Consider the following 27,704-nt stretch of genomic DNA (forward strand, 5'->3'; position numbering starts at 1 on the left):
GTGGGTTTGTGTTCCTGTTTTGTTTGTTGTTTGTTGTGAGGTGTCCAGCGCTGGGAGCTGCAGGCAGTTTGGTGGAGCCAGGCCTTGTATTCAGATAGAGGTCTCCTTGAGAGCTCTTGCTGGTTAATATTTCCTTGGGCCAGGAATTCTCTGGTGGTCCAGCATCCTGGACTCAGCGCTCCCTTCCCAGAGGCTCAGGCCTGACTTCCAGTCAGAGAACCAAGACCCCTCAAGTCACTCATTATGGCAATAAAGGGGATTAAGAAAAAAGACAAACAAAACTCCATACAAATAGTAAAAGAAAAATCAAACAAACAGAAACTGAAACAAGGAAACATGCACAAACACAAAAGAAACAAAAACAGAACAAAATAAAAGGCAAGAGGACAACCAGACAAACAAAAGAATCCAAAAACGAAATCAAACAATTAAAAACAAAACTAAGACAGAAAGCCAAAAAACAAAACCAGAGCAGAGTGCCAGCTGAAGAATAAAGCAAAGAAACAAAACTAACCAACAAAAATGATTTTTTAAAAAGAGGGGGCTTTCCTGGTGGCGCAGTGGTTGAGAGTCCGCCTGCCAATGCAGGGGACATGGGTTCATGTCCTGGTCCAGGAAGATCCCACATGCCGTGGAGCGGCTGGGCCCGTAAGCCATGGCTGCTGAGCCTGCACGTCTGGAGCCTGTGCTCTGCAACAGGAGAGGACACAACAGTGAGAGGCCCACGTACCACCAAAAAAAAAAAAAAAAAAAAAGAGGAAAAAACACAGACCAACAGCAAAGCAAAGTAGAAATAGAAATATAAAAAATACATTGAAGAAAAAGAAGAAAAACAAAACAAAACAAAACAGGAAAAGAACACAGAACAACCAAAAAGCAAAGTAAAAGAAAATCCCAAAAGAGTAAATTAAAAAAAAAAAAATAAGAACCAGAAAAAAAAAGAGAAAGAACAGAACAAATCAAAACATAATAAAAGTAATAGTAATAATAATGTTTTCCTGGGGTCTCAGCTGTCAGTGTCCTTGCCCCCGCTGTGCGCCACAGCCCACCTCCACCTCCCCAAGGGGCCCTCCATTGCCTCTGGGCTGTTCTCTGGACCTGGCATGGGCCCTATGGGGACCACTCAGACTCTGATCTGGTCGAACTCCCATGTCTGCTTGCTCCCAAAGTCCACAGCTACGAGAGCTTGACCATTTCTTTTGTGGGAGTTCTCATTGTCTACTCAAATATTCCATAGATGCAGGTCTACCTAGCTGATCGTGGGGATTTAATCTTCAGCTTATGCAGCTAATGGGAAGATTTTCAATCCTCTTCCTTGGTCACCCTGCCCCTGGGGTTCAGCTTTGGTTTTATTCCCACCTCTGCATGTGGGCCACGAAGGGTCTGCTCCTAGGGCTGCCCTGGAGCACTGGTGTCTGCCCTGGTGAGGACAGGGCATGGAGGTGGTATGGCTGCTTGGATTGTGTGAGACCCAGCAGTGCCAAATGTGCAGGGAAGCTGGCAGCCATGGGTGTAAGCAATATGGCCCTAGTGAAGGCCTTTTTTTTTGCACCTGGTGGCAGGTGTGTGAGGAGCAGCCCTAGGAGGGCTTTTTCTATTGTCAATCAGCAGATCCTGGCATATGGAGAGAGAGAGGATACAATAATGGCTCCACCCCCTGCGTGTGACTCAGCAGTAGCGCCCTGCTTCCAGGGCAGTCTGGTCTTCCTCCATAGGCATTTCCCGTTGCAGATTTTCTCCCTCCTGTCCCCTCAGTTCGTCTCCCTGCAGCAAACAGCAGTCCTCGCCCCAGGCCTGCTCTCCAATCCCTACGCTCCATCTCCCAGCCACCTTGCACACCAGTGAACACACACCCCAGTCTGTGGCACAGTAGGGCTGTGGCCCAGGCCATCTGTGTAGTTCTCACTCTGTCCTGTCTGTGACAGACTGGCCACTTCACCCTCCTCCCACAGCCTTAAATGCTTCCCTTCTGTCCCAACCGATTTCTCCATTGGAGGGGGGCTTCCCCAGATGCAGGAATCTCTCCTCTGCTTCAACTCCCCCATACTGGGGTGCTTGTCCCGTCCTGCATCCTCTTCTCCTTCTCCCTTCTTTCTTTCATCCTACCCAGTTATGCAGGGATCTTTATAATCCTTTTCAGTGTCCCAGGTCTTCTGCTGGTGTTCAGCTGGTGTTCTGTGAGAATTGTTGCATCTGTGGATGTATTCCTGATGCATCTGTGGAGAGAGATGAACTCCACGTCCTCCTACTCCTCCACCATCTTGGATCCCCCAATCTCTACTTTGTTTTAATGCAACAAGAGATTTTATAATCTGAGAATGGATTATGTCTTGGGGAAAATTTGGCCAATACTGTGTATATAACATGCTTTTAATATCTGTTACTGGTGATGGTAGAGATGATGATGGTGTGTGTTTGGGAGGAGGTGGAATGGTGAACACACTAACTAGTAAAACTTTTAAGGAAAAATAATGATGACATATTGTTTTTGTATCCCAAAATATCATTGCAAGCAATATCTGTGAGGTTTAAAATTTACTCTGAAATATCTGGAAATTTTCATGGAAATTCTAGAAAGCTGGGTTGTTTGGATTCAGTTATTACTTTAATAAGGGAAAATAATTTATGCTGTGCAATTGGAAGAAAATTGTCAACTAAAAAAAATAATATAATGCCCTTCTTTGTCTCTTGTAACAGTTTCTGACCTAAAGTCTATTTTGTCTGATATTAGTATAGCCACCCCAATTCTCTTTTGGCTACTATTTTCAGGGAATATCTTTTTCCATCCCTTCCCTCTCAACATATTTGTGTCTTTAGATCTAAATAAGTCTTTTATAAACAGCATACAGTTGGATCATTTAAAAATTCATTTTGCTAATCTCTACCCTTTGATTAAAGAGTTTAATCCATTTTTGAAAGTAATTACTGATAAGCAAGGACTTACCTCTGCTATTTTGCTATCTGCTTTCTGTATGTTTTACAGCTTTTTTGTTCCTCATTTCTTCCATTACTTCCTTCATTTGTGTTTTTGTCGTGACCCATTTTGATTCCCTTTTCATTTTATTTTGTGTATACTTATTTTATAGGTATTTTTATTATGGTTACCATGAGTATATTACATATAATATCCTAAAGTTCTAACAGTTTAATTTGAATTGATACCAATTTAACTTTAATCACATACAAAAATGCTACTCCCAAACAGCTCCAACTCTCTCCTTTATGTTACTGGTGTCACAAATTACATCTTTATAGATTGTATGTACAATAACAAAGACTTATAATTTTTTTTATCCATTCATCTTTCAGAACCTGTTGAAAAAGAAAAGGTTAAAAACCAAAGTTACAGTACTGGCTCATATATTTGCCCACATACTTATTTTTTTTTTTGTGCGGTACACAGGCCTCTCACTGTTGTGGCCTCTCCTATTGTGGAGCACAGGCTCCGGATGCACAGGCTCAGCGGCCATGGCTCACGGACCCAGCCGGTCTGTGGCATGTGGGATCTTCCCAGACCGGGGCACGAACCCGCGTCCCCTGCATCGGCAGGCGGACTCTCAACCACTGCGCCACCAGGGAAGCCCACACATACTTACTTTTAATGGAGTTCTTATTTCTTCATATGGATTCCAGTTACTATCTGTCGTTTTTTCATTTCAGTCTGAAGGAGTTCCTTTATCACTTCTTGTAGGGCATGTGTGTTGGTAATGAACTCCCTCAGTTTTTATCTGGGAATATCTTAACTTCTCCCTCTTTATTAAATGAACATTTTGCTGGGTATAGAATTCTAGGTTGACCATTTTTTTCTTTTAAATGTATAATTCCAGTGCCTTCTTGCCTCCAAGATTTCTGATTAGAAATCACCTGATAATTTCATTGAGAATCACTTATATGTAGTAAGTTCCTGACATTAAGCCTTTTTTATTGTAATGTTATTGCCTAACATTAAGATTTGATTGCCAAGGCATCAATTTCAAACAAGCAAATTGTCAGCTATATGACCCAGGTATTATCTAAAAAACTAGATGAGGAATCAGACCTCATTCATCCATGAAGTTCCCCTTTTAGAAACCCCTGAGTAACCTAGATAACTGACCACTTGAGTGACCTTGTTTTTCCCTTCCTGTGCCTAAATTCCCAGTCTTAAGTTTCAAATTTGCCAATAAACAGTGAATCTTGAAACCCCAGGTAACCCACACTTGACCCCAATAAATTCAGAACCCCAGGTCCATTCTCTCAATCTGTGACCATGTTGTGTGGCTCTCAGGTGTGTTGTGTACCCTCCAGCATGTGTGAGTAATAAAGCTTGTTTTTTCAAATTTCTCTGATAGTTGTTGCTGAGGTGCATCTTGCAATCATAATAAGAATCACAAGGGTTAATCCCGCTGCAACACTGCATTTGGTCAGGGAAATATCTGTGGGAGCTTGACACAAGTAGTATGGGCCCAGGTGAGTGCCTCAGGCATTCTGAACCAATAACATCACTACTGATAGGCTGAGAGTGACATGAAATGAACTGCTTCTCTCCAGCTGATTTGAAGATTCTCTTTGTCTTTTGCTAGTTTCATTATAATGTGTCTCAGGGTGAGTTTCTTTGAGTTTACCCAACATGGAGTTTGTTCACCTTCTTGAATTTGTAGATTCATGTATTTCAATGAATTTTGGAAAATTTAAGCTGTTATTTCTTAAAATAATATTTTGGTACATTTCTCTCTCTTTTTCTGGGACTACCATATTTTTCCCTTGATGGTGTTCCACAAGTCCCTTAGACTCTATTCACTTTTCTTCATTTTTCTCTTATCTACTCCTCAGAGTTGATGATTTCAATTATCCTATCTTCAGAATAATGGATTCTTTCTTCTGCTTGCTCAAATTTGCTGTTGAGTATCTCTAGTGAATTTTTCATTTCAGTTATAGTACTTTACATCTCCATAATTTGTTTGGTTTCTTTTGATAATTTGTTATTATTAATTCACATTTGTTCTTACATAATTTTCCTGATTTCCTCAAGTTGTTTGTCCATGCTTTCCTTTAGATCTTTGAGCATATTTAAGACAGTTGTTTTAAATTCTTTGTTCCTGGGCTTCCTTAAGGATCGTTTCTAGCAATTTATTTAGTTCCTTTGAAGGGGTCAGGCTTCCTTGTTTCTCTGTATCACTGTAATTTTTTTATTGTTGAAAACTGTTCATTTGACTATTATAAACTCTTTCATCAGGGTTTGCTGTTTATTTTTTTATTGTTGAAGACTGTAGTACTCCATTTGTTTTGCGACTTTTCCACCTATTCTTTGCTGTGTTTCATCACTGAAATCTGTTCCCTTAACTCATGTTTTAACACAGATTTCTTGAATAGCAAGAGCTCTCATAGGCTTTGCAAATTGGCTTTGTGCTGGAGCAGTCATTCAACACTTAGTCAAGCTTGCTCTGAGACTAGAGATCTACTCAAGTGAAAGCTTAAAGTCTTCTTAGAGCTTTCTGAGCATGCATGTTGCCTGGGTATGCAGGTGGCTTTCTAAAGTCCCTTGTATACATGGGCTGCTTTTGAATGTATTAATTTCTCATGTAGTCTCACTCTAGCTTCTCCTCCAGACCTTAAATGGCATATTATATGTTTCCACCTGTAATCTCTTGCTCCAGGCATCTGTGAATCTTGTGACTATTAATAGCAGTGCCTACCACTTTTCTGCCTGAGTTTCAAGTTATATGAAATATACAAATATCTTGTATTCCCCCAGATTAAAACAGATGTACACAATAACTTGTAAATAAGGTCTGCTCTGCTCCCTGGCTCAAGGGAAGACTGCCACCGTTTCAACACCAAAACTACCATCATGCCCTGGAGGGGTTAGGGAAGGAATGAGTAAAAATGCTACAAAACTTTTCTATTAATTTTAAGATGGCTTTTTCTTAATCAGATATTGGCTTGGTTGCTATAAAACTTTGTTTTCCATGGCTATGATAAAGTTGGTTCAGAAAGCTTCCTGCATGTTTTTTTTTTTTTTCAATATTTCTGTGGGGAAATGAGCTTGGGGCTTCCTGCTCCACAATTTTCCTCATTTAGCTGAACAAACAGATTTTTAAAGGTTTTTTTAATTACTGAATTTTAGTTTTGTTCATATTATTTGCAATTTCTAGTTTTACTGAATTGTGAAATTTCTACTCCAAGGAATTTATTGAAGTTTTTTGTTGCTGTAATGTACTTTTATATTTTCGACACATACCATCAGCACTGGTTTATTCTTTATTTCCAGAGGACACAGTTTGAAAGATATATCTAGATATGTATTATATTCACTTTATAAAATATGCTATGTATGCATTCCAGGCCAGAGTTTCTTATAGTTGTCACTATTAACATTTTGGACAAGATAATTCTTGGTTGTGCCCATGTGTGGTGGGGGTGGTGATGGTTGTCCTGTGCATTACAGGATGCTTAGCAGCATCCCCAGCCTCTCCATGAGATAAAAGTAGTATCTTCCCCTTAGTTGTGACAACTAAAAATGTCTCTAGACATTGCTAAATGTCCTATGGTGGGTAAAATCATCCTCTGTTGAATACCATTGTTCTAGAGTATGGACTGGCAAGCGCTTTTTGGTAAAAGGCAAGATAATAAATATTTTAGGCTTTGCAAGCCATATGGTCCTTGTCACTAGTCAACTACACCTCTGTAGTATGAAGACAGTGCTGACAATATGTAAAAGAACTAGAGTGGCTGAGTTCCAAAAAATTTAATTTAGAAAAGAAGTGTCAGGTTGCATTTGGCTCAAGGACTATAGTTTGCCAACCCTTGTTCTAGAACTTCATTTGTTCTCCACTGTATCTGGTATAAAACCAGAAAGGTATATTAAGATCTACTATATCTAATATGTTTATCTTTTATGTTATACCTCTTACAATTGTCTTTTTATGGATCCTGATAACTTATTTCATGCACAGATAATCAAACCATTTATTGTCCTTTTAAAATGGTCTTTAAAAAACATCACTCAAGTGCCCTTTTTCTGATTTCATATTATTTTGCCTAAGTGCGAACTTTAGCAGCCAGGTAAATGAACCTTGATTTATTTGTACATTTATTGGCTTATTAAATTTACTGTTTTATATTTCAAACTTTCTACATTATTTTTTAGGTATAACTGTTTGGTAAAATCTGATAGCACTTATTTAATAGGTAACTTAACTCCTTTAAGTAAGTTGAGTGGCAGATATATTTGTTTTAGTTCATGTTCAGTTATGTTATAAAAAAGTCTTTTTAGGGCTTCCCTGGTGGTGCAGTGGTTGGGAGTCTGCCTGCCGATGCAAGGGACACGGGTTCGTGCCCCAGTCCGGGAAGATCCCACATGCCGCGCAGTGGCTGAGCCCATGAGCCATGGCCACTGAGCCTGCGCATCCGGAGCCTGTGCTCTGCAACAGGAGAGGCCACAACAGTGAGAGGCCCGCGTACCGCAAAAAAAAAAAAAAGTCTTTTTAGTTAATAGTTCTGTTTTCATGGCTCTGTTAAGTTTTCTTCTAAAAATTGGGAAGATTGTGTTTTTGCTCTAGTAGGTACTTTTATAATTATAAACTTGTGTAGTTTTAAATCTTCTACTTACTTAGTAACTAGTAATTCCATATTATAGAACCAATGATGAAATCAGTGTTTCTTCTCTGTCCTTAACCATCCTTTAATGCCCAATTTTAGTGCCTTTTCAATTATTTCTTAGTGTTTACCATTTTACAATTAAATAAAAATCCTATAACTTGGTTTGTCAGTTGTAAATGATACACTTGGACTCCCAGCCTTTAAAGATCAGAAAATCAGTATGCTAGTACTGCATTCGTTATGTTATACCTTCATTTTCCACATTGTACTGGATCTATTCTTTGTAAACTACCAAAGACACAGGCCTCTAAAAATTCCCACCTAGGGAATTCCCTGGTGGTCCAGGGTTAGGACTCCACGCTTTCACTGCCAAGGGTGCAGGTTTGATCCCTGGTTGGGGAACTAAGATCTCGCAAGCCATGCGGCATGGCCAATAAATAAATAAAATTAAAATTAAAATTCCTACCTATAACTGATCACTTTGGATTTACTTTTCCCTGGATACCTTCTAGTACTCAGTAACTCACCTGAGTAGCTCCTATTTAGACATTCTTCCTCTAATAACCATGGATCTTCTCCTGCCTCCAAATTGAAGGTCACATCTGGTTTTCTAAAGCAATACTCTATAAGTGGAAAAGAATTTATAATTTGGATCAGCTACATGGGCTTCAATACTTCTGGATATAAAGGAAGGTACAGCTTCAGGAACTATACAATGAAGGTGCTCATTTGACCTTTTTGAGGAGGTGACAGAAGGAATGAATATTCTTGAATCCCTGAACCTTAGGACTAAATAATTAAATTCTAAAAATAGTCCATGTGTGGGGTTTTATACAAGGGACTTCATGGGGACTATCACTTTACCTCCTCATGTCAAACAAGTAGAAAATCATACAAAATGGAACAATAGGCAGTGCAGGACAGGAATTCTTAAGAAAAAGGAAACAAATTAGGTGAGTCCCATTATTGCCACAGTATAGAAAATTTCTATGCCACAACACAGTAAGGGAAGCCAAAGAGAGCCTGACACTCTCAGTAAGTTGAGGAGACAGAGTTAGTAATTTAGGAATGCCAAGGCATCTAGAATCTTCAAGACAAAATACTGGAGGGGAAAGAGCTGTAGTAAGGAAGAGCTGTAGAAATCTGCAGAAAGATCTCCTTGAGTCTTTGGCTGAGTAGAGACTTGTGCATGCATGTACGGAAACTACCTGAGACTGGGGAAAGAATCACTGGCAAGGAGTAGGATGATAAATCACCAAAGCACAGACAGAGATGGGAAGCTTGTTATCCTACCAGCCGAAGTAGAAAGATCTCTTAATTCATGGATGATTCAGTAGAATAACCTGAAAGATCTGCCTTAGTACAGGAGCAAAGCCAGCCCTAGACTGCTCTGAATCCAAGAGAACAAAGCTTTAGATCTTGAAAGGATAAAACTAATTCCAAATAACTTTATTCCAGAGAAAGCCCCCAGATATTTTAAAATACCAAAAAATACAGCACCCGACAAATTAAAATCCATAACTAGCAACCAATAAAAAATTATGAAGTATGAAAAGAAGGCACATACGACCCTTAACCAGGAGAAGAGTCAGTCAAAAGAAACAACAGGATATGACACATATGATAAAAGTAGCAGTTAAGAACAAGAGAATAAACAGGATTGCATTCTTGAGGCATTCACATGGTAAGGTCTGCTCACCCACTGAGAGGAGGTGGCTGTAGTTCTCCAGTATCACATCTCTGTACAGGATACTCTGAGCAGGGCCCAGGTGTTTCCACTCCTGGGTTAAATCCACAGTCACATCCTTGAATGACACTCATGCCTGTAATAGCACATTTCTGATTAATCTGAAGGGTTTAGAAACAGGTAACATAGAAAATACCTTTGAAAACTCTTGTGATGTTTACTGTTGAGAGTTTAAAGCAAAATATTGTAAAATAATAAATAAAATTATAAATTATTACAGCCCTAATTTTGTCTTATACTTTGGGGGCATCACACAATTAGTACAAATATTATTTTCATGCCCTAATTCATTTGTATATATTTCTAAAATATGTACTTATAATCTCAGTTAATATACTACCAAGAAAGCTTAGTGCCTTTTTTAAAAATCATTTTATTTATTTATTTAATTTTATTTTTTGGCTGCGCTGTGTGGTAGTTGCAGCACGCAGGATCTTCCTTGAGGCATGTAGGATCTTTCATCGTGGCTTGCAGGCTTCTCTCTAGTTGTGGCGTGTGGGCTTCTCTCTAGTTGCGGCCTGTGGGTTTTCTCTCTCTAGTTGTGGTGTGCAAGCTCCAGGGCACGTGGGCTCTGTAGTTTGCGGCACGTGGGCCCTCTAGTTGAGGTGCGTGAGCTCAGTAGTTGTGATGCGCAGGCTTAGTTGCCCCGCGGCATGTGGGATCTTAGTTCCTCAACCAGGGATTGAATCCGTGTCCCTTACATTGGAAGACGGATTCTTTACCACTGGACCACCAGGGAAGTCCCAAAGCTTAGTGTCTTTTTAAAGATAAAGTCATTATAAATAGGGTTCCTATAATCATTTCTTATACACCAATGGTTTATACACCTGAGCACTCCCTAGGTTACACAAATCCTCAGCCAGAGTCCTCTGCTGGGGTAATGGGGGAATCAATGAATAGAAGCGTGTAAGCCCTGGAGGGAATACTCAGAACCAGACCTGTATTTCAGGAGCTCATATTTATGCTCAACAGATTTCCAGCAGAGGTACCATGGCAATCCAATGAACAAAGTTCATATTTCTCAACAAATGGTGCTATAATTTTCAAACATATGTAAGAGGAATAAAAAGGTAAAATGCTTTTGGCCATACTAGGCAAATATTTCTTAGATAGGACAAAAAAGCATATATCATTGTTATTTACTGAATTGTGTCCCCCAAAATTCATATGTTGAAGCCCTAACCCCCAATGTGACTGTATTTGGAGATAGGGTCTTTAAGGAGGTAATTAAGGTTAAATGAAGTTAAAATAGGTGGGGCCCTAATCTGATAGGACCAATGTCCTTATAAGAAGAGGAAGAGACACCAGAGATCTCTCTCTTTCTGTGTGTGTACAGAGGAAAGGCCATGTGAGAACACAGCAATAAGGTGGCCCTCTGTGAGCCTGGAAGAGTTGGTTCACCAGAAACCAACACTGATGACATATTGATCTTGGACTTCCAACCTCCAGAGTTATGAGATATTTCTGCTGTTTAAGCCACCCAGTGTGTGATATTCTGTTATAGCAGCCAGCATAGACTAATACATTCATAAAAGAAACTGAAAAAGTTATGAAAAATTGATAAATTTAAAACCTCTGCTCTTTGAAAATTACTGTTAAGAATATGAAAAAACCTAAAACTGAGAGAGAATATCTACAAATCATGTATCTGTGGAAATATTTTTATAGAACATGTGTAAGTCTCCAATCAAATAGGCACCTTCACCAAAGAGTAATGGATAATGAACAAAAACATGCTTATTATTAGGCATTAGAAAAATTCAAATTAAAACTAAAATGAAATACCATTACAAACCTAAAATAATGGCTCAAATAAAAAACCTGATATTGTTAAATGCTGGTGAACATACAGAGTAACCAGGACCCTGACACATTGCTGATGGGAATGTAAACTAGGACAGCCACTTTGGAAAACAATTTGACATTTTCTTACAACATTAGACATATAATTATTATGAAACCCAGCAAATCCACTCACTCCTTCACATTAACCCAAGAGACTGAAGACATATGTTCACACAAAGAAACCTGTATATGAATATTTATGGCTGGAAATAACCCAAATATGCATCAACTGGTGAATGGATAAATAAACTGTGGACTAGCCACACAACAGATGACTACTCATCAATAGAAAGGAACAAACTACTGAAACACGGACCGGAGACAGAGTGAATGGCACTGTTTGACTCCTGGATCTGTCACAATAATTGGCCCTGGACAATTCACTGACACTCTCAGGTCTAATGTCTTGAAAGTTTTAAATGAGTCAGAGGTAGATGACCATAGAAACCTTTCAGGAACCATCACTGTGGGACTCTGTGAAGTCAGGATAGTGCCACATGTGTGACAGCAGCATCTGTAAAAGGGCAATTTAGGGAGAGTGGAGACAGCGTTTCCGCCCTCTGCCTGGTTATCCTTTACTCCCAGGCCTCAACCTCACTAGCTCTCCAACAAAGTGGCCTTCCCTGAGCAGCCTGCCCCTGGGCCACCCAAGCTCATCTTGCTCTTTTCAAGACTGGTCCAAACTCCCAACTGTCACGCCATGTGGTGGCTTCTGAATGTGGTGGCATTACCAAGTCTGCCTCATTCCTGGCAGAAGGATCAAGAACTACTTCCTGATCTTGTGCAGACCTGCTCCTGGGCTCTTCTGCCTCCACTCTGTAGCGCTGGAGAGAGGTCTAAGGTCAGGGGGTGCTCTCTTCCAGGTAAGACTCCTTTACCAGAGTCCCCCTGCTCTGTACTTCACAAGAGCTGCTGTGCTCTAAAATGAATTTCCCAGGAGCTGGAATCTAGTCCTAGACCACAATTTTAAGGCCAGAAAGCTGACCTTCTTGGAATTCATTATAATCTTAGACTGAAAACACAGCCTGAAGTGCATGAAGGGATAGGAGGCTCTGTCTGACTCAAAGGATCTGAGGAGACAACAGAAATCCCAGAATACATTTGACATATGGTAGGATTCCATCTGCATTCACTTACTATTATATCCCTGGAGATTTGGGGACAAGTTGCTCTGTTAGGTGCTGTGAAGGCTGCAATGCTGATTTCTGGCAGATGTGATATTTAGACAAAGCCTGAGATTGGAAGTAAAGCACACCTGCCCTTGAATCCAGACTCCCTCATTGCTAGCTTGTGACCTGAGCCATCAGTCCACTAACCTGAGCTTCGGTTATTTTTAATGCAGATGGTTATACAGACCTCACAGAATGGTTGAGGTTTATACATACTCCAACCAATAAAAAGAACGAAGTGTCTTCTACATATAATAGCAGTTGTCAAGTACCCAGGGCTTAGTACCCTGCACTAGCCTACCTGATTTACAGGTGATGACTTATCTGAGTTTTAAAACAATGCCACGAAGCAGTCATTATTAATGTCCTTACTGACAGATGAGAAACTTGCTTCTTATCCAGGTTCCTTCTGTCGCCCCTGCTTACAGGTGACAGAGCTGCAATTTACCTGGGTCTTTCTGGCTCCAGAGCTCGGGCTCCACCACAGACCCACCGCCTGCGCTTTCTGGCACCATCCGCATTATGAACAAACAAGCACCACGCTCCCTACCACGGCCGCCGCGGGGGCTTTTCTCCGGTCCGGCTGCAGGTGGGGCCAGACAAACGATCCAGAAGTTCCCGTGAGGCGCGGAGTCTCCATCCCCCCAAATCCACTCTACAGGAGGACAATCAAGGACCCAGCACCAACTATCAACCAGGGCTCAAAGTGTGGAAACAGGAACGCGCAGCTGGGCCTGCACACGCGCAAATGTAGCCTAGACACTACCCAGAGGGCTGCACGGCGACCCAACCAGATTCAAGACTACATTTCCCATAAATCTCTGTGACTTGCCGTTTCTTTGCAGCGTTTCTTCTTTATTATTAGACTGTTGCAAAGTGTGCTATATGTTCCCTTCTGCCCAGGTTCTCTCAGAGACCCCAGGCGTTATGGGTTAATTTGAACTTTCCTGCCAAGTACTACATCGCATGGTCTTGCATCCCACTCCGAAGGGGAAAACAACAGTTGCCAAAGACGCTGGGAAAAATTTGGGAAATTTGAATGTGGAGTGGTGATTAAGAATTGAGCATAATAATGTCAGCGAATATTAGTTACTCAGTTGTTACATGGAATTATATTGATTGACTGGAAAATGTATTGATTTTGTAAAGGCATGCATAAGGACACGGTTTGCACTGAAGTCATCTTGTTAATTCATTTTATAAAATTTGAGCAAAAACTAATTAAAGCAAATACAGCAAAAGGTTAGGTTTCTTAAGTTGATGGAGGGCATAGCTATTTATGGATACTCATTTTACCATTTTCTATTTTTTTGTTGTCTAGGAAAAATTAATAGCTGATCTAAAGGAGAAAGAATTTTATTCAAGCCAACCTGTGGATTACAGACCTGGAAACAGTCTTTCAGAAAACTGAGGACTATATCACCTGTTAGAGGTCAAAGTCATAGTCATATACATTTTCGAGACAAAGGATGGTACGTCAAAATGACACACTGATATTTTACATAAAGTTCCCTAAAGATACATAGTCCAGACCTGCACGTACAAGGGGAGAAGTAGGTCACTATGACCCCTTACAGGATTAGGAAAGGAAAAATTAATCTTCTAAGAAGTTATGTTACTGGTATCAGAAGGAGAAAAAGAAAACACTGATTTTTACGGTGGAGCAGGCATTCCTGCCTTTGAGGAGGTCTGGTTAAGGTATAATGCAGATGCACACAGCACTTTAGGGCTGGCCTAATAGGGGCAAGGAATATGTTATGCTTAAAATTTCTTGTCCTGCCTTAAGACATAGCTTTTATTCCATCACTGTTTTTCAAATTTTTGTAATACAAAGAAAAGGATAGGCATTCTCTTTCCATCAATGCCCTGTTAAAACTCTAAGTTGCCAAAAGTAGTCAAGATACAAATAACTTTGGGGAATAAGGCAAATAAGACACTTGAACATTAAGCACAACGGTACCATAAAAGAAAGTATCTGTGACCTACAGAATTTATCTCAGGAAAGGGAAAAGACCAAATTTCAAAAATGCATAATGCACGAAAATACACACAATTCAAAATAAGAAAATGATTATCAAGAAAAGCACTCAGGGGGCCTCCCTGGTGGCGCAGTGGTTGAGAGTCCGCCTGCCGATGCAGGGGACACGGGTTCGTGCCCCGGTCCGGGAAGATCCCATGTGCCGCAGAGTGGCTGGGCCCGTGAGCCATGGCCGCTGAGCCTGCGCGTCCGGAGCTTGTACTGCACAACGGGAGAGGCCACAACAGTGAGAGGCCCGCGTACCGCAAAAAAAAAGAAAAAAAGAAAAGCACTCATTTCTCAGAGGTGACCCTACTGCAGCCTTAGTGAGCATCCTGTTGGTTTTTTCTTTTAACCAAATTAGGCACATATGAGCATAATATTATAGGAACATCTTTTAACTAAATTACATATATTGAGCATGTATCTAGTCAATATTATTTCACATCAATCATTTTTTCTATGACAGTGATTGTTAAAGTTTGGTCCTATTCATACAGTGAAAAAAGGATTACAGCCATCAAGAAGTTAGTGCAATTTAAGTGAACACAGGCATAAAGGTTCAGCAACTTTCCTAGGAAGCTTTCTTTCCCGTCCACGCCTGGGAACCCGCTTCACCGGGCCGTTCAGCCTCCTCAGAGTGCGTGCTGTTGGTGTGGACTGGGCTCGGGGCCACCGGAGGGGGCGGCGGGCACAGTTCAGCGGGCGCTAAAGAGCTCTCCTCGCTGCTCCCCAGGCCCCGCCGCCACCGACGCGGCTCCCTTGGCTTGTCCTCCTGCCTAGCTCCACCTCGCTTGGGGAATCCTCCGCAGTTCTGCGTCTGGGCGCGTCCTCCTGCCTTGCTTGGCTGGATCTGGAGGCGTCTTTCGGCGCAGCCTTGCCAGAGCGGCTATGGCGGCGCGGGTCTGGGCGCGTCCTCAGCTGCTTAGGACGGGTCTGCTGGCGTGCTCCGATGCCTGAGGCTTGGGAGACAGACGCAGCCGGGATCTAGGCACGTCTCCCGTGAGGTAAGCTCCTGCCACCGCACCCACACCCTCCAGGCCCTCGGCCAGCGTGAAAGGAGTCTGGGTTTACCTCAGCTGGGAAAGGAGTCTTGTACGTTGGTCTGTTCCCCGATGGTCGTGAGTATGACCTCAGGTGGCCTCGGCCTGCAGCGGCTTTAAGCAGGATTTCGGTTTCGGCCAGAGACTGAGGTCGGGCAGTGGCAGTGAGAGCACTGAATCCTAGTCACCTGACTACCAGGGATGAGTGGCCAGTGACAAGGCCCTGGCCTGTCAGCTGTGCAGAAATGAATTTCCACATAGAGACGGAAAGTAGTGAAACAAGGAAAGTGTTTATTAGGAGGAAAAAGAGTACATATGTGTGGAGAGACACACGGGCGACCTCAGATAGAGCCACGCCCTCCCGGTAGTTTGAATCACTTTTATGGGGGCATTTCTTCCGGGTTTCCTTTGGCCAATCATCTTGCTTTGCCTGGTTCTGAGTCCGTATATGGTATATCTCAGGGTCCTCCCATGCGCGCATCTCTTAGCCAAGATGGGTTCTAGCGAAAAAGCCTATGGGTATGTTGGCAACACTTACTGTGGGGTGGTGCCCCCTCCCTTTTTGACCTCCAAGGAGCCTTTCTGCGCATGTGTAGTCAGGGAGGTCTCCTTGACTTCGAGAATGAGGAATATGTGGCCTTTTATCTCTTATCTGTGCAGATCCCAGCCTCCATCCATCATCCCAGCTTCCTCCATCATCCTCCATTGTGGAGTTTCTGTCCACAGGGGAGAAACTGTTCAGCCTGGGGCCCATCTGTCTCCTGCTTCAGGTATGTCCCCTTAATTAGACTGAATTTTCCATCTTTGCAAAAATGAACCCTACTCTGTCATGTGGACTCTTTGGGAAGGACAAAAAAACCATATTATCCATAAAAAATGCAATTGGTTTATTAATAATCAAATACGCTTTTTTGTTAAGTGCAGCTTTCTAGATAAATATCCTTGAACTCATACTGTGAAAGCTAAGTGTGACAGTATAGTAGACAGTCAACCCAACTACATTAATTAGTGTTGTAATAAGCTTTGCAACTTGATATTTTATCACCCTTACGTTATGTGCTGAGCAAGGCTATTAAATAAGCCTTGTTATTTTTTAAACACTTGAGTTGTTCCTGTTTATTTTTTAATGTAAGTATATTTAAATGTTTCTTTTTAAATTATAAATGCATGCTGGATAATGGAATTTACCTCTACTCTCCATCCCATCTTCCATATAAAACCAGTATTAACTGATGCTGAATTCTAGACTTTATGTTACAGCTAACTGCATTTTTCAAAAAGCATGGTTACTACTTATTTACAACTTGTTTTTGTACAAGTTGTCTCCTGATCCAGTTGTCTGGTCAGGCTAAATCATTCTTTCCTTAGCTGCATTGTAGGGGTATATCATGTTTATTTAATCAATCTTTTTGTTATTGATGTTCAGTTTGTTTCCAATTTTCACTTTTATAAATAATATATAGCAAACATCATTGCCCATACATCTTTTGCATATATGTGTGATTATTCCTTTGGCACAAAAGCCAAAATGAAAGACTTGCTCAGTTAAAATGTGTGCAAGTGGGAATTCCCTGGTGGACCAGTGGTTAGGACTCTGTGCTTTCACTGCCAAGGGCCGGTTTCCATCCCTGGTCCAGGAACCAACATCCTGAAAGCCACGTGGCAAAAAAAAATGAAAAAAAAAAAGAAAAGAAAAGAAAAAAAAGTGTACATGTTAAACATTTTATAGATGCTAACAAATAGTCCTGAGAAAGGCTGTATCAATTTATGTTGTTTCCTCACATCCATTCCAACACCAGATAGCATGCATTTTTGATAAGTAATTATTAGTGATGCTTAAGGAATTGCTATTCATGTTCTAATGGAGAGAAAGTGGACCATACATATATTCGTTCAACAAACATTTATTGAAAGCCTGCTGTGTGACACATCATTCTAGATGTTGGGATTTTAACAAACAATATAAGAGATAAAAGTCCCTACTCTTGTGGAGTTTGTGATCAGGGTTGCTGTGGTCAGTTGTTAAGAAACAGTGGGACACTTAAGGAGATCTAATGAAATAAGGGCAGGGGTGGTGAGACACACCCTGTGACTAGTGACTGTAGGGAGACGTTATCACCAAAAGGCATGCAGGGAGTATAACTACAACTTGGCAGGAAAGACTGCCCCAAGAGGAGCTATGGTCTTAAGAGGAACATTAGAATGGCTTAGTATAGAAGGCCAAAGGAATAAATACCCAAACTTCACTTGTTTTTCACCCTCTCATGTCCTGTCCGGTAGTGACTATTTACACCCTCCCACTCTGTTTGGTTCCTAGAAGTGCATCCACAGAGTCTCCTCCAGGTCTCCTTGTTAATTTTCCAGTTATAGTCTTTACCAGCCCCGGATTACCAGTGAGTTCACTGAGCCATTCATATTGAATTATTATGATTCTAAACACATCTCCTTCCACACAAAGTGGACAACCAGATATACCTCCCCAAACTCTGCCCACTAAGGAGGATTTCTCTTCACTACAGCCTTTCAGGGCCAGCATTCTGCCACCTTCCCTTGCAGACACATCTGTCACCCAAGGAGACTACTCTTTCCTCCTCTGTTAAACATTTATAGTGGACCCCCCATGGGACTCTAAGGAGCATTGAAGGTCGTGTGGTGAGTCAATAGGAGTAAGTGTTGCAGGAAAGGGGACCCCTTCCAGGGCCCGAGAGTGGGCTCTTGTCTAACACTCAGAAATGAATTGTCCGAGGAAACACATGTACTGACAAAGCAGAAGACTTTATTGGGAAGGGGTGCCCAGGCAGAGAGCAGCAGGGTAAGGGAACCCAGAAGAACTGCTCTGCCACGTGGCTCACAGTCTCGGGTTTTATGGTAATGTGATTAGTTTCCGGGTTGTCTCTGGCCAATCATCTTTCTTGGCCCATATTCGGTCTGAGTCAATGGTCCTTCCTGGTGGCCCGTGCATCTCTCAGCCAAGATGGATTCCAGTGAGAAGGATTCTGGGAGGTTGGTAGGACATGGACTGGTGTCTCCCCCCTCTTTTAGGGCCCTCCTGAATTCTCCCAGTTAGTTTTTGTGACAGCACTGTGTTCCTTATTGGGATTTCTTATTGTGAGATACCTCATGCAAGTGGTTATCATTATACCTGGCCAAATGTGCAGGTGGTTTTGGTCAACAGTTCCCTAATGTAAGTACCATATGACTGTGAACCACTTGATTATACAGTTTGCTTATACCTTCTGGTCCTGTTTTGGTCTGGTCTTATATTTACCATCCCATTTAACAAAGGAATAGCTTTACACATATCCAATATTTTGGTTCAGTGAAGTAGATTATACAAGTTGATGATAGATATTTTGGTTCACATAGTCACTTGGTATCCCATGTTCAGTCTCCATCAGGACCCAATGGCAAATCAGAAGCTGCTTTTCAAATGGAGGATGATTATCATGAGGTAAAGGCATAACTTACTCCAAAACCCCAGGAACCTGAGCTGTATTGAGGCTTCTAATCTATGAACATGGCATGTGTCTCCATTTTTCTTCTTTGATTTTTTAGCCAACATTTTGTATTTTTTGCGTACAGATCCTGCACATGTTCTGTCAAATTCTTTTTAATTTTTTGGAACAATTGTAAATAATAATATGTTTTTTATTTCAGTTTCCAATGTTCATTGCTAATGTATAGAAATATAACTGATATTTGTGTGTTGATCTTGTATTCCATGATCTTGCTAAACTCTATAGTTTTAGGAATGTTTCGGTAAATTCCTTGGATTTTCTATGTAGACAATCATGCAATCAGCAAGTAAGGGTAGATTTAGTTTTTCCTTTCCAATTTGTATGACTTGCCTTGCTTTTTCTTTTCTCAAATTATTGAAATAGCCAGGGTTTCCAGTACAATGTAAGTTGTTTTGGGGAAAGTGAGCACCCTTGCTGTGGTAATAATTTTAAGGGAAAAGCATTGGACTTAAATCATTAAGTGTGATGTTAGCTTCAGTAATTTTGTAGTTCTTTATCAGATTGAGGAAATTCCCTTTTATTTCTAGTTTGCTGAGAGTTGTTGTTGAATAAATGTTGCCTTTGGTCCAGTGCTTTTTCTGTACCAACTGATCGGATCATGTGGTTTTTCTTCTTTACCCTGTCAAAATTGCAGATTACACTGGTTAATTTTCATATGTTGAACCAGCCTTGCATTGGTGGACTAAACTGTACCTGGTTATAGTGTATCTTTCTTTTTATATACTTATGGATATGATTGACTTATATTTTGTTGAGAACTTGTATGTCTATGTTCATAAGGGAAATTGATATAGTTTTCTTTTTTTGTACTGTCTTTGACTTTGATATTGGCCTTATAAAATGAGGTGGGAAGTGTTCCCTCCACTTTTGTTTTCTGGAAGAGTTTGTGTAGAATTGGTGTTATATCACCCCCAGCTTCATTGAGGTATAATTGACAAATAAAAATCATTTATATTCAAGGTGTATAACTTGGTACTTTGATATACATATATATTGTGATCACCACAAAGAAGCTAATTTACATATCCACTACCTCACATAGTTACCATTTTCTTTTTCTTCTTCTTTTTTTACGGTGATAACACTTACAATTTAATCTCATAGCAAATTTCAAATATTGTTAATTTTAGTCACATTGCCCACCATACAGTAGATTTCTAGAACTTATCTTGCATACCTGAAACTTTGTACCCTGTCACCAGCATCTCCCCATTTCCTCCTCCTCCCAGCCCTGGGCAATCACAATTCTACTGTCTGCTTCTATGAGTTTGACTAGATTCCACACATTATTTCATCTTTAAATGTTTGGTAGACTCACCAGTGAAGAAAACTGGTCTGGAAATTTCCTTTTTTGCAGGTGTGTGTGTGTGTTTGTGTGTGTGTGTGTTTTTCTGCACGTTCAATCTATTTAATATAAGACTACTTAAATGATCGATTTCATCTTGGGTGAGTTTTGTGTTTGTAGTTTTCAAGGAATTGGACCATTTTGTCTAATTTGTTGAATTTCTATGTATAGACTTGTTCATGTTATTCTCTTATTATCCTTTTTAATATCTGTGGGTTCTGTAGGAATTCTTTCATCCCTGATGTTGGTAATTTTGCCATTGTCAGTCTTGCTAGAAGTTTATCAATTTCACTTATATTTTCAAAAAACCCAAAGTTTTGCCTTTGATTTTCTCTTTTGTTTTCATGTTTTAATTGTACTAATTCTTGTTCTTATCTTTATCATTCCCTTTCTTCTAGCTTTCTGTTTATTTTCCCTTTTTCTATTTTCTTGTGGTAGAAACTTAGATTGTTGGTTTGAGATTTTTTTTCTAATATAAAACTTTAGTGCTCTAAATTTCCTTTTAAACATTGCTTTACCTACATCCAATAGATGTTATGCTATATTTTTACTTTCACTTATGTATTTTTTTCATGAAGCTTCCTTTTGACCACTGGAATGTTGAGAATAGTGTTGTTTAATTCCCAAGGTCAGGAGATTTTCCTATTACTTTTCTGTTATTGCTTTCAAGTTTGATTCCCCCATGGTCAGAGAATATATTTTGTATGACTTTAATTCTTTTAATATTTTTCATACTTGTTTTATTTCCCAGGACATAGCCTATCTTTGTGTTCCAGGTGCACTTGAAATGATGTATTCTGCTGTTATTCAATAAATTTCAATTAGATCCTGTTTTGGGGTTTTTTTTTGCCATGCTACATGGCTTGTGGGATCTTAGTTCCCCGACCAGGGATTGAACCTGGGCCCATGGCAGCGAAATCACCGAGTGCTAACCACCGGACCACCAGGGAGTTCCCTAGATCCTGTCGATTGATGGTGTTCTTCAATTCTTTTATATCTTTGCTGACTTTCTGTTCATTGCTTCTATCATCACTGAGGTGTTAAAATCCCAACCTATAATTATAGTCTATCGTCTATTTCTCCTTTCAGTTCTGTCAGATCTTGCTTCATGTACTGTAGTTTGAATCTCTGTTGTTCGATGCATATATAATTAGAATTGTTATCTCTTCCTCATGAAGTGACTCTTTTATTTTATAATTACGTAATGTTCTTTTTGTCCCTGGTAATTTTTTTTGTCGTTTTGGAATCTACTTTGTCTGATATTAATATGGTTATTCCAGTTTTCTTGGCTTAGTGTTTGCCTGTTGTATCTTTTTGGTACTTTTACTTTGAGCATACCTATATCATTACATTTCAAGTGAGTTTTCTGTACGTAGCATATAGTTTGGTCTTTTTTTGTTTTGTCTTTGTTTCTCGTAATCCATTCTTCCAATCTGTAGCATATCACTCTCTACTGGTATCAAGGCCTTACTACTTCAAAGATTATGTAGAAACTTTATGAGCTTTCTGGTCCCTTAAATTACCCTCTTTATAATACAGTTGTCTTAAATATTACTTCTACTTCTACTTACATTGAGAATCACATTAGACAATGTTATCATTTTTACTTTGACCCACTAAAAACTGAAAAACTCAGAAGACAGAAAGAATAGTATATTGTATTAACTATATATTTACTCTTCCTATTGGTTTTCCTCCATTTTGGATGTTCTAAGCTTTCTTTTGCTATTATTTCCTTTCTGTCTGAAGAACTTACTTTACCCATTCTTTTAGAGAAGATCTGCTGATGACAGATTCTCTTACTTTTGATTCATTTGAGAATGTCTTTATTTCATCTTCGTCTTAGAGAATATTTTTTCTGGATATAAAACTTTGGGTTGACAGTTCTTTCTTTCAGCACTTTAAAAAGGTTTTGCCATTCATTCTGGCTTCCATCGTTTCTGATGATAAATCCTCTGTCATTCAAATCATTACTCTCCTATAAGTTAAGCCTCATTTATCTCTGGCTGCTTTCAAGGATGTTTCTTTGTGCTTATTTTTCAGAAATTTTATTCTGATATGTCTCAACATGGAATTATTTGGATTTTTCTTGTCAGGGCTTTGCTCAGCTTCTTCAGACATTAGTTTTTTGCCTTTTTCTAAGTATTGGAAGTTCACGGTTACTATTTCTTCAAATATTTATTCAGTTCCATACTCTTTCTCTTTTGTTTCTGGGACTTTGAGGACATCAACGTCAGACCTTTGGTTTTTGTTCCACAGGTCCCTAAGGTTGTTTTCTGTCTGTCATTTAGACTGGATAATTTCTATTGATATTTCCTTGAATTCACTAATTCTTTCTTCTTTCGTCTTCATTCAGGTAATGAGCCCATCCAGTGAATTTTTGTTTCAGTTAATGCATTTTTCACTTTGACAGATTTCCACTTCCTTATGTGTTCTTTTTCTTTGCTAAGAATTTCTATTTTCTCATTTGTTTCAAGATAATTCACAATTGCTTATTGTGGCATTTTTATGACAACTACTTTAAAACCCTTGTCAGTAATTCCAACCTCTGTGTCATATCAGTGTTGCTAGTCTATGATTTACATTTCTCATTTAAGTTGAGATTTTTTAGCCTCTCAACGTGATGTGCAATTTTGGGTTGAGATTCTGGTTCCTATTTAAATCTTCCATTTTAGCAGGCAAATGTTTTGGTTTAAAATGCACTTCCTGTTCTAATTTTGTGGGCTGTGGTTCAAAAATTAATTTAGTTTTCAAAGGCTTTGCAGGGCTATCCAGATTTGTTCCACTGTGTGCTGTCCAGATACCCATTTGAAACCTGGGCAGAATTCCACACCAGTGTTCAGTTCTCAAACATTTTCTTGTTTCTTGTTGGTTTTATGCATGGGCTGTCCAGAGTTCTGTCCAGGACTTCATGCACAGATTAAGAAAATTTCTTTCTCTAGTTCACTTCTCTCTATAGTGCCCCCCTTCCCATTATCTAGTTGGGAGGGGCATCCCTTTTTCTGAAGGGTGGTAAGCACAGACAGAACTTTGTTGATATTCTCTGCAGCTGCAGCATTCAATGTGGAGGGGAAGGGATACCACCTTGCTATTTCAGGTCAGGCATGGAAGACAAGTCTGTTTCCACAGTCTCTGGTTATCTAGAGAGGGTTGGATTCCACCTAGTTATTGAAGGGAAGAGATAGAAAATCAGTCTTTTCCCCCAGTCTCCATGGTTGTAAATGGAAAGTGCTGCTTCATTATTACTTGTCAGGAATGAATGTCAGGACTTCATACACAGGGGGACATGGCTGACAAGGGGGTGCCTCCCTGTTATTGCAGGGTGGGGATGGAAGACAAGACTCTGTCTACAGTCTCTGCAGCTGCAGTGCCCAGTGACAATTAAGGGGAGTGTGTGTGTGTGTGTGTGTGTGTGTGTGTGTGTGTGTGCTTTTTTCTGTTTTCCTAAATTGGGAAGGAATGGTAAAAAGTTTCTGTCCTTTTTCCTGGTCCTTTTGCTAGAGAGAGTGGGATTTTTCTGGAAGTTTTTCTGTTTGTCTGTGCCCATTGTCTGTGCCCATTTTTGTCTGTGCCCATTGTTTTTTCCAGGTCTCTTCAGTGCCCAGGCTATGATATATGAGGTAAAAAAACAAAAACAAACAAACAAAAAACCTACAGGAAATCACCACTGGCTTTTCTCTAGTCTCAAGATCTTTATACAATCTGTCTTCTTCCCTCTACCTTCAGAGTATTTTGTTGGTTGCTTTATAAATTTTGTCTAGGGTTATTTTGGTTTTTTGTTTGTTTGTTTTGTAAATAGTAGGGGGAACATAGGAGCATGTGCTTATATCTAGTCTGGAACCAGAAAAGTATCAGTCATTTAATTTTAGCCATTCTATTGGTTAGGGGTTTCACTTGCATCTCTTGAATAGAAAATTATATTGAGTGTATTTTCCTGTCATTATTTGTATGCAACATTTTATGAAGGGTCTGTTCAAATTTTTGTCTTTTATTGAGATTTCATCTTCTTAATTTTTAGCTCTAAAATTTTAAAATATATTTTGTATACAGGCTCTTTGTCAGATATATATTTTGAGAATGTTTTCTCTCAGTCTGTGGTGTGCTCTTTTTAGATTAAACATTTTATTTTGAGGTAATTGTAGATAAATATTCAGTTGTAAGAAATGTACAGAGATATCCCATGTATCCATTTTCCTCCAATGGTAATATCTTGCAAAGCAATAGTGAAGCATCATAACCGGATTTGACATCGATAATCAAGATATAAAACATTTCATCACATGATTAGCTTTTTATTTTCTTAAGAGATTTTCTCAAAGAGCAGAAGGTTTCATTATGATGAAGTCTAATTTATAGATTTTTTTTTCTTTTTGCTTAATGTTATCTGTAAAGAAATCCTTGCCTACCTCACAATCATAAAAACAATTTCACCCTTTAGAAACTTTACATTTTTAACTTTAAAGTAAGGACTATTATCCACTTTGTGTTAATTTTTATGCATAATATGGAGTATGCGGTAAGGATTAAGCTTTTCCTCTCTACAAATATTCAGTTATTCCATCACTATTTATGGAAAAGACTATCCTTGTTCATTGAAGTACCTTGGAACCTGTATAGAAAATTAATTGACCAGACCATAATGTTTCAGTTTATTTCTGGATTTGCTATTCTACTCTATTGCTCTGTATGCCCATCCTTATGCCAATATCACACTATTTTGATTACTATAGATTTATAGTAATTCTTCAAATCAGATAATATAAACCCTCCAACTTTATTTTTATTTTATAAAATTGTTTTGGTTATTTAGATCTTTTGCATCTCCACATGAATGTTAAACTTTTCTTGTTAATTTAATAAAAAATGCTTGGATTGCATAAAATGAAATAGTTTGGAAATGTGTGTGTACTTATTCTAACAACATATTATCAGATATCTAAACAAATAATATGGAAAATCATATTCATATTAAAAATGTTCAGAATTTAGTCATTTACTTGACATTTATGTAGATTGATGTGATTGAAAAATAGGTTCCCCAAAAAGGACCTAAATTCATGAAGATAAGTTAATTTGTGTTTTAAAATTCTACAGGTTTCTGTGAAGAGAGGGATTTTAAAGGCCATGAGAAAAGTGACTGTATCTGAGTTTTTAAAAATAAAACCTATTTGCTGAGTTATTGGAGGGAAGCAGCCTTAGTTATTGAGAATTTGAGCATATTCATCTATTAGTAATCATAATGAGGCCATATTAGTAGCCTTTTCCCAGTAAGTTTTTCATTATTTCCTTATGCAGATTTCGCATGATAAATTCTTTTTAAGCTTGAGCACCAATGGAAAATTGGGCATTTCTAGAAGGATAGGCTTCCTTTAATAAGGTATTTTGAATTATCCTTTGATTCTAAATTACAGAGATTATATTAATTTCTTGATAAACATTTTCTATTTCATTTTAAAAGGTGATTTTTTAGACTCATTTTAATCTCTATTCCTTGGAAACTGTGGAACCAGCAAGCCTCTGATTTAAAAAATTCACAAAAACATTAGTAGGGAAGAATCAATCTCTTGGTCTCAGTCATGTGGCAAGAGTTATATATTCGTTTTAACTGCATGCATATTTATATTATGTCTAATTATGAAATGTCAATGCCATTACAGAAATCTTAAATTTGAAGAACACATCTCATCCTTCCACACTGTTGGCTATAAAAGACTAGCAGTTATCATCATTGAACCTGTAGGAGGAGTGGCTTAAATCAGTCATTGACTCAAAATGAGAATTCTCTTCTGTTTGGATAACATGTGAACACATGTGATACCACTTCATCCATGAAGAAACAATGCAGAGAGAACATCACACTGACTGTTCTGAGAAGAATGGACAATAGAAAATGAAGAATGGAAAGAAAGAGAGGATTCTGGGAAGACAACAACAGTGGTAGAAAAGTTGTTTAATCACTCTAAACTGCTACATAAAAAAAGACAGAGGGGCTTCCCTGGTGGCGCAGTGGTTGAGAGTCCGCCTGCTGATGCGGGGGACACGGGTTCGTGCCCCAGTCCGGGAGGATCCCACATGCTGCGGAGCGGCTGGGCCCGTGAGCCATGGCCGCTGAGCCTGCGCGTCCGGAGCCTGTGCTCCGCAACGGGAGAGACCACAGCGGTGAGAGGCCCGTGTACCATTTAAAAAAAAAAAAAAAAAAAAAAGACAGAGCGGGCTTCCCTGGTGGCGCAGTGGTTAAGAATCTGCCTGCCAATGCAGGGGACACAGGTTTGAGCCCTGGTCCAGGAAGATCCCACATGCCGCCGAGCAACGAAGCCCATGTGCCACAACTATTGAGCCTGCGATCCACAACTACTGAGCCCACGTGCCACAACCACTGAGGCCCGCACGCCTAGAGCCCGTGCTCCGCAACAAGAGAAGCCACTGCAGTGAGAAACCGCACCACAACGAAGAGTAGCCCCCACTCGCTGCAACTAGAGAAAGCCCGCGTGCAGCAGCAAAGACCCAACGCAGCCAAAAATAAATAAATAAAAATTAAAAAATCATATTAGGGCTTCCCTGGTGGCTCAGTGGTTGGGGGTCCGCCTGCCGATGCAGGGGACGCGGTTTCATGCCCCGGTCCGTGAGGATCCCATGTGCCACAGAGCGGCTGGGCCTGTGAGCTATGGCTGCTGGGCCTGTGCGTCCAGAGCCTGTGCTCCACAATGGGAGAGGCCTGTGTACTGCAAAAACAAACAAACAAACAAACAAACAAAAATCATATTAAAAGAAAGAGCATTTAGGTATCAAAACAAAACTAAACATCAAACATCAGGGACTAATTTACCAAAGAAAGGAAAACAGATGACACGATATCCCCACAAATTCCAAAATATGGATGTGGAGACAAACGACCTGCATACTAGTAGCATCTGTGCAAGAGAAAGAAAGGAAAACAATGAGATGGGACAGTTTGAGAACAGCAGCTCTAAAAGGAAGTTAATTGTCTCCAGTACCACTTGGATGCAAGGAGCCTATGTTAAGATGGACTAAAAGGGAAAGAGCAGTATAGCTCCTATGAACTCTGAATTGACCTGCTGGGGTTTCCTTTTAGGACAAGGCCCCACAATGAGGAGAAATTGCTTACAGTGGAATCAAAATCAAGCATGGTAGGGAAAACAGAGATAATGAAAAGAGGAGATTTAAACTGAAATTAGGAAGGAGAATAAAAGCAGGACATCTCAGAAAGCAAAGCCACCATATTTTTGAAACCCAGACACAAACAACGAGAGAGAGACAGTAGTGTCAAAGGGGCTGGGATTCCATACTTTCCTGGAAGCAAGCAGTGGTCTGATTTCCCCCCACTCCTCCAGGAGAGCATCAGTGGGGCCAAGCATTGAACTGAGCCTCCACCCCCACATGGCAGCAATGAAACTTCACAAGAATATACAAGGTAGAGC

General features: G+C 39.8%; 2 long non-coding RNA genes across 4 annotated transcripts; one reads left to right on the plus strand and one right to left on the minus strand.

Annotated features, from left to right (window-relative positions):
* Positions 1–704: 704 nt before the first annotated feature.
* LOC132427490 (uncharacterized) lies at positions 705–13,074 on the minus strand. Of its 3 annotated transcripts, none has more exons than XR_009519923.1 (4): positions 12,893–13,074; positions 9,281–9,404; positions 8,109–8,204; positions 705–2,216 (listed from the first exon to the last, which is right to left on the minus strand). It is a non-coding gene; the product is annotated as an uncharacterized lncRNA (long non-coding RNA). The 3 variants fall into 3 exon arrangements; XR_009519922.1 differs by having other exon boundaries at positions 12,791–13,074; XR_009519924.1 differs by lacking the exon at positions 705–2,216 and adding an exon at positions 2,585–3,312 and having other exon boundaries at positions 12,791–13,074.
* A 1,812-nt stretch (positions 13,075–14,886) lies between these two features.
* Positions 14,887–26,713, plus strand: LOC132427492 (uncharacterized). The gene is made up of 3 exons (XR_009519925.1): positions 14,887–15,366; positions 16,063–16,172; positions 25,923–26,713. It is a non-coding gene; the product is annotated as an uncharacterized lncRNA (long non-coding RNA).
* The last annotated feature ends 991 nt before the right edge of the window (positions 26,714–27,704 follow it).

This window comes from Delphinus delphis, chromosome 6, assembly GCF_949987515.2.
Source record: "Delphinus delphis chromosome 6, mDelDel1.2, whole genome shotgun sequence".
NCBI classification, from domain to species: domain Eukaryota; kingdom Metazoa; phylum Chordata; class Mammalia; order Artiodactyla; family Delphinidae; genus Delphinus; species Delphinus delphis.